Raw genomic sequence first — 8,221 nt, forward strand, 5'->3', positions numbered from 1 at the left:
ACAAAGCCTGCGTAATTATCCAGCAGTGTATCTGAGCGCTCCCAGAGTGGGGAAGCCCATTCCAAGGCCTGGCCGGATAACAGAGAGACTATATAAGCCACTTTAGTTCTTGCAGTTGGAAAGTTGTCAGGCTGCAGGGTAAAATGTATGTCACACTGATTTAGGAATCCTCGGCAGAGTTTAGGATTGCCGTCAAATTTATTTGGTAAAGGAAGACGTAAGCGGGGAGATGATCTGCCTCCTGTATTCCCAGACGCTGATGCGGATGTAGTTGCTGGTATTTCAGGGGTAGAAAAGGAAGTTGGCAAACTATCCTGTCGCTTGGACATCTCTTGCAGAAATTTAGCCATCTGATGCTGCATGTTTTCCAGATTTTCTAATCGACCAGAAATGCACCTGAACAAATCCACTCCTGACTCCTGATCCGTGGCCGGCTCCATGGGGCCAGTGCAAACTGTTACGTTCTGGGTTATTTGTGGACCCGGGGTGGTAGCAGGAGCGATCACAGAAGCAGATTTGTAAATAAAACTAGGATTTTTAATAAGTGCTCGAGTGGACATATAATGTGGCAGTAAATAAAAGTCCAGGAAAATATAAATGTGCACAAGAGTTCTGTGGTGGGAGCAAAAGGGTTAATGTCCAGGTAGAAACAATTAGAGCAGTCCAGGTGTGCAGGTAGTGAAACTGAAAATAAACAAGCCAGGTTTGCAGATAGTGAACTGAAGTGCAGGATGTCAGCAGGCTCAGGCACTCAGGTATGGGCAGGGGTGATGGAGGTAGCGGGGTAGTCCAGTGGGAACTAGGAGCTGACAGGCAGACTGGCAGACAGCGGATTCACAGGAACAGGAAAGCACAGAGAACTCCCTCTCAGCTAGGCTGAGATACACGTTGCACTGGCAAAGAAGGAAGGCACTGACCCTTCCTAAATACCCCATGCCGTGCTGTTACTGGCCGGAGGGAACATGTGACTCACCAGGATTGGCCAGCCGCATCACATGGCCAGAAGGCAAGATGGCAGCGCCCATGCCAAACGGAATGGAGATGCCGCCAGGCCTTACCAGCGCAGAGTGACAACAGGCCCGCACAACAACACGTGCAGCCAAAGCCCCCCGCCAGACACCAGCTCCGCCACCAGACAGCCCGCGCCACAATGACCTCACAGGTAACACTCGCCTAGCGCCATGCTGAAATACCCTGGCTGTGACATTTTCGCTCCAAGGGGTCTATTTACTGTACTAAGCAGTGTTAGGCGGCAGATGGAAAAGTGAAAAGAAAGTGAAAAAGTGCCAACCAATCAGCTCCCAACTGTCATCTCATAGTCTGTGTTTGAAAAATTACAGTTGGGAGCTGATTGGCTGGCACCTTATCACTTTCTTACCAGTTTTCACTCTGTCTCCTAACACTGCTTAGTAAATAGATCCCTAAATTGAATATGGCCCTCAGTATGTACAGTACAGTATGTGTACTGTACTGTATACTACTGTAAGTACCGGGCAGCCATGAAATCATTGGGACGGGCAACAGGGATACTGTATATGACTGTAATACAGTACTGTACCTACGTGGCATGGGGAGGCCACTGGGGCCAGGTTCTGGCCCTTCGTTTGCTGAAGCTGTTGAAAAAAAAATCTCAGTATGTTACTTACTGTTACACAAGTACAGAAAAGAGAGAGAAAGAGAGAGAGAGAAAAAGAGAGAGAGAGACTGACAAGGGAAAAAAAGGATAGAAACACAGTACTGTACTTACGTGGCATGGGGAGGCCACTGTGGCCAGGGTCTGGCCCCTTGGTTGCTGATGCTGTTGAAAAAATATTACAGTTTGTTACTTACTGTTACACAAGTACAGAAAAGAGAGAAAGAGAGAGAGAGAAAGAGAGAGAGAAAGAGAGAGAGAAAAATATATAGAGAGAGAGACTGACAAGGGAAAAAAAGCAGAGAGATACAGTACTGTACTTACTTGGGGAGGCCACTGGGGCCAGGGAGAGGCCCTTCGGTTGGTGATGCTGTTGAAAAAAAATTATGTTACTTACTGTTACACAAGTACAGAAAAAAGAGAGAGAAAAAGAGAGAGAAAGAGAGAGGAGAGAGAGAGAGAAAAAGAGAAAGAGAGAGAGAGAAAGAGAAAATGAGAGATAGAGAAAGAGAGAGTGAAATAGAAAAAGAGAGAGAAAGAAAGAGAGAGAGAGAAAATAGAGAGAGAGAAAGAGAGAGAGAGAAAAAGAGAGAGAGAGAGACTGACAAGGGAAAAAAAGGAGAGAGATACTGTACTGTACTTACGTGGCAAGGTATTTACGTGGTACACACTAGACGATATGACCAACACTGTATAATTGAACAATATTGTTAGTGTTCATCCAAATCATCTAGCATGTATGCAGCTTAAGACAGGTCACCGAAACATACTGTACAGTACTGGAAAATAAGAAAAACATGGGGAGGCCACTGGGGCCAGGGTCTGGCCTTTTCCGTTGCTGATGTTGTTGAAAAAAAACTTACAGTATGTTACTTACACAAGTACACAAAAGAGAGAGAGAGAGAAAGAGAGAAAGAGAAAGAGAGGGAGAGAGATAGAGAGAGAGAGGGAGAGAGAGAGAAAAGAGAGAGAAAAAAATAGAGAGAGAGATAGACTGACAGGGGAAAAAAGCAGAGATATACAGTATTTTACTTACATGGCATGGGGAGGCCATTGGGGCCAGGGAGAGGCCCTTCGGTTGGTGATGCTGTTGAAAAAAAATTACAGTATGTTACTTACTGTTACACAAGTACAGAAAAGAGAGAAAAAGAGAAAGAGAGAGAGAGAGAGAAAGGCAGAGAGAGAGACTGACAAGGGAAAAAAAGGAGAGAGATAAAGTGCTAGGGAAAACAATGTGGTGTACTGTACAGTACTGTACTTACACGGCATGGAGAGGCCACTGGGGCCAGGTAGTGGTGGTGGTAGGACTGTGGAAAAATTTCCATCAAAACCATTTGGAAACAAATAAACTGTACAAATCTTGACCAGAGCTTCCATAACACCAAAAACAAACACACAAGAGAGAGAAATAGAGAGGGAGAGAGAAAAAGAGAGAGAGAGGTAGAAAAATAGAGAGAAAATAGAGAGAGAGAGAAAAATAGAGAGAGGGAGAGAGAGAGAGTTTGACAAGGGAAAAAAAGCAGAGAGATACAGTGCAGTACTTACATGGCACGGGGAGGCCACTGGGGCCAGGGAGAGTTCACTATACAGTACACTTGCTGTACAATATGGCCCATGGGCACTAGACCAGGTCTGTATGATTCAATATTGTTCGCCACGGTGCAGGCGTCATCAAGTCTACTCTATGCACACTTGCTGATGCCGGCAGTGAGGAAAGACGAGGGGGTGGGAGGGTTAACAATATGCCCAGATTGGGCTGGATCACTGGAGGGAGCGAGCGAGCAAGCACATCATTGGTGATTGACTGCATACAGTACACTAGATGATACAGTATGAACAATATATCAAAATGGGTGAGAAATGGGAATGGCATTTAAATGCCGGCAGCTGTTCAGCCACCGGTTCAAATCCCGACAGCGCCAGCCCAAAGGCAAAGATCCTGACTTCGGAAGGTACAGTAAGTAAACTATACCTTACCCTCTCCCCCCCTAACTTACAGTATTATAACCTCCACCCTAATGCCTTAATCTACACCTGTTAGTGCCTAAACCTAATCCCCCTCTCGGCACCCTAAACCAAACCCTCATGAGGGTGACTAGCTCTAACCAAAAAATGCAAGTTTAAGTTTAAGGCGGCCATATTTTAGAAATATTTTAGAAAAATTTTGGTTCCGCCACTTAACCAGGAGAAAGAGTTCCCCAGGAGAGAAGCACCTGGGTCGAGTCATCGCCAGGGCCATTTTCAATAGCCAGTGATGCATGACGCACAACACTAAATTTATTACACACAGGTGCGTCACTTGTTATGGCAGGCGTCTGTGGCAAAGCAGTGTAGGCATCACAGGATCTAAGCCTAGAAGGCTACAATTTGTCACAGAAATCACTTGGTGATGTGAGAATTCTGTCACTACCAGTTACTGAACTCATGAAATCACAATAGTGTCCAAGTCAAGGACAGTTTATAATACAGAGACCTCTCTCTCATACAGAGCCCATTCACTACCAGTTTCTGAAGTTATGAAATCACTATTATGACCAAGTCTGGGAGAGCGTAGAGAGTGGCGCAAAATTCAACCGCACCGTCGGTTTTTAATATACAGTACAGACACATTCATAGCGGCACACTAATTGTCCTAGCAGATGGGGGATGGTGTCCTTGGCAATGGTCACTATTTGTAGCCTTTTTCAGGACACAGGGCAGAGCTGACTGCTTACAGTAAATGGATTAACAAAGCATCCTTTATTATGGTAATGAGAGGCTCTTGCTTGCTTTGGGGGAAGGGACCTGATGCACTGTGTATGACTCTTGACCCACTGGGAATGCCCCAGAAATCCCATTGCAACCCTCCTACTGGGCATGCGCCCACCAGACATGCCATTTCTAACCCATCGGAGATGGCTGACAGCCACCATAGTGCCAGCCGTGCTGACATTGCCGCAAGTTTGTGGTTTAACAGAAAGCTCTCTCTCAAACAGAGCCTACTACCAGTTACTGGTCATGAGAAATCACTATAGTGTCCAAGACTGAAACAGCATCAACATTATCGCAAGTTTGCGGTGTAACATTATTTTGCGGTTTAAATGCACAGTCAGTTTGTAATACAGAGAGCTTTCTCTCATACAGAGCCCATTCACTACCAGTTTCTGAAGTCATGAAATCACTATTGTGTCCATGTCTGGGACAGCATAGAGAGTGGCTCAAGAGTGCAAATTCAACCGCACCATCAGTTTTTAATATACAGTACAGACACATTCATAGTGGCACACTAGTTGTCCTAGCAGATGGGGGAAGGTGTCCTTGGCAATGGTCACTATTTGTAGCCTTTTTCAGGACACAAGGGCAGAGCTGACTGCTTACAGTAAATGGATTAACAAAGCGTCCTTTATTATGGTAATGAGAGGCTCTTGCTTGCTTTGGGGGAAGGGACCTGACACACTGTTTATGACTCCCAACCCACTGGGCATGCACCAGAAATCCCACTGCAACACTCCTACTGGGCATGCAGCTACCAGAGATGCCATATGTAACCCCTCGGAGATGGCCACCACAGCGCCAACCATGCTGACATTGATGCAAGTTTGTGGTTTAACAGAGAGCTCTCTCTCAAACAGAGCCCACTACTAGTTACTGGACATGAGAAATCACTATAGTGTCCAAGTCTAGGACAGCATCAAAATTGATGCTATTTTGCGCTTTAAACGCACAGTCAGTTTGTAATACAGAGACTTCCCTCTCAAACAGAGCCCACTACTATACTGTAGCAGTTTCTGAAGTCATGACTATTGTGTACAAGTCTGGGACAGCAGAGTGGTGCAAGGGTAAAAATTCAACAGCATATTGTAGTAATACAGACAACTGGGCATGCACAGTGATGATCTTCCATATGCCATGGCATAGTGATACTGTACAGTACAGTACATGGCATATAGCTTGGTGCCACAGATCCCATTGCAACCCCTTGGAGCTGACAGCCACCATAGCGCAGTTATTGATGCAAGTTTGCACTTTTTAAATGCACAATCAGTTTGTAATGTCTTACTTTTAAGCAGCCTTTTAAACAACAACACTACAGTATTACAGTACAACACTACTACAGTAGTTTCACTATAGTGTCCAGAGCTAACAGTGCCAAAAAAAAATATTTTCCAGGGCTCGAACCCGAGACCATCATTCTTGCAAAGCGATCACCTAACCACAAGCCCACATGCCAGCTACAGTATATTAGGAACCGCACAGAGCTGCCTCATCCTTGTGCACTCCACCCACCCGCTGCTGTTTTTAATAATTAAAACAATTGTCTTCCTTTCCAAATATTATACAGTACTCCACCATTAGATAATAATTCATCCCATCTCAGTGAAAGCTGTGCGTGCATCTCATTAATCTACAGTATCAGTTATACCATGATAACAACTCAGGCAACTTCACTACTGTACAGTTACTGTATGTACAATACTGTATGTGTACTGATATGCATCCCGTTCTAAGAGCTTACTGTATGTGACATTAGATATATTGGTTGTGCAAACATTCAAATGCTGTGAATGTGATATCCATCCAATTTAAGTTTAACAGAATGGCATTCAGTACAAATTACAACAGTGGAGCACTCGCCACCCAACGGTTAAGCACTGTATTACATGCTTATCCTTAGTTGAAGAATTCCACGGTACGCCACAAGTCCAGCCATCATGTAACATTCCATGGCGCAACTCAGAGGCCTGAATGCCATGCCATGAACAACAAAATAGCTGGGCACATCTGTAGGAGCTGTAACAATGGCTCATAACAGTAGCCCCCCCTTGAAGAGGGGTTAAAGAACCCCTAGACCCAATTTATCTGTGAACTCCATGAAGAATGCTTCCTTTAAAGTATCTGCATGTAATGTCTTCCGGGAACCCATTATCTTTCCTCTGGTCCATATCTTTTCCAGTGTAACAAGAAAGGAACTTGTTCACGGACATATTTGGAATTCAGGATGTTTTCCACAATGTATTTTTGATGGCCTTGTATCAGTACTGGTTTCAGCAGAGCAAAATGGAAGGTTTCGAAGATGTTAAGGGATTTGGGTAGCTTGAAACGGAAAGCCATTGCATTCACTTGGTTAATGATTTGGATTGGTCCAATGTATCTGGAACCAAACTTCTGTGATGGATGTTACAGTTTAATGTTCTGGGTGGACAACAATACTTTGTCGCTCACTTTAAAAGTACTCAGCCTGAGAAGTCTATCTGCAAAGACTTTTGAGCAGATTGAAGCCTTGTTGAGAGCAGAATGCACTTTCTTCCAGATAACTTTGAGACGAGAAGTCATGTTTACATTGGAAAATACTGCACCAGACATTACTGAGGAAAATTAATTTGCTCTAGGGTGATATCTGTAGATGCAAACAAATGGAAAAACAGGTAGATGAATGACATGCATTGTTATAAGCGGAATCCACCAGCAGTAAATGGTCCACACAGTCATTTTGAAGCTTAGAAATGTAACATATTGACTGATTGACTGATAATGACTGATTTGCTCCTTCTGTTTGACCATTTGTCTGTGGGTGGCATCCAGACACCTTATATGCATGGAATTCTGACAAAATGGCACCCCTCAAACATTCAGGTACATACAAATGTCCTTTGGAAGTTTTTGCTGGAGCTTGTGCTTGCATAGCTTGAAGTTGAGTTAAGCCAGCATGAAAAGATGTTGCAGGAATAATCAACATCCTGGACATCACTGTCTTGTTCACGAATGAAGCTGCATGACAAGGCATCTGATTTGATATTTTTACAACCGATTCTATAGATGTTGACAAAATTGAATAGAGTAAAAATTAGAGCCCAACATGCCTGTCTTGAGTCCAGTCTCTTAACTTATTCAATGTATGAACAACAAAAAGGAAAAAGTAGGGCTAGTAGCTCGGGTACTCTTATTGAATAATTGTATATGTGACAAAAATTAACTTTTATTAGTATATCAAATAAAATAATGTGGTACCATATAAATTGAACATGATTAACAGATGATATAGACCCATCATCTGTTAAGACCAGACTTCATATAATAATTAAATCTGCTGGTGAAATATTCATGAATTCTACATTTAACTAGATAAAATTTGATTAGAGAATATTAACACTATACAGATATATTTATAACACTATTGGATATTGTTATAACAGTGCTTTACCATGTGCAAAAAACAATCCCAAATTTCCTTCTTTTAACCTACAGCACCGGGTATTCCCTAGAGGTCTCCCTTCCAGGTACTAACAAGGACAATTACTGTTTTGCTTCCAAGATCAAATGAGATTGGGCAAATTCAGTAACGTATGGCTGTAGGTATATTACACCTGGTCATGGACGAAGTGAACAAGCGCTCACCCGGGCAAAACGTGCATCCTCCACTGTATCTACATACTGCATGGAGAACCAGTGAGTGCACGGACTGGACTCCATGCTACTACAATGCTAGAACTGGTATCGTAGTTAAGGACCTCCATGTCCAGGAACGGAATCAGTTGTACATTTAACAGGTTGTATGTGGTTCTTTATTGGGATACTTTGTTATTAGTAACAGAATCTCTTCATTATTTA

General features: G+C 43.4%; 1 pseudogene; it reads right to left on the minus strand.

Moving 5' to 3' along the window:
• Window positions 1-7,849: 7,849 nt before the first annotated feature.
• LOC148543046 (5S ribosomal RNA) lies at window positions 7,850-7,968 on the minus strand (annotated as a pseudogene).
• Between the last annotated feature and the right edge of the window lie 253 nt (window positions 7,969-8,221).

The sequence above is a fragment of the Taudactylus pleione genome, unplaced genomic scaffold (genome assembly GCF_031769625.1).
Source record: "Taudactylus pleione unplaced genomic scaffold, aTauple2 ptg000006l, whole genome shotgun sequence".
Lineage (NCBI taxonomy): Eukaryota > Metazoa > Chordata > Amphibia > Anura > Myobatrachidae > Taudactylus > Taudactylus pleione.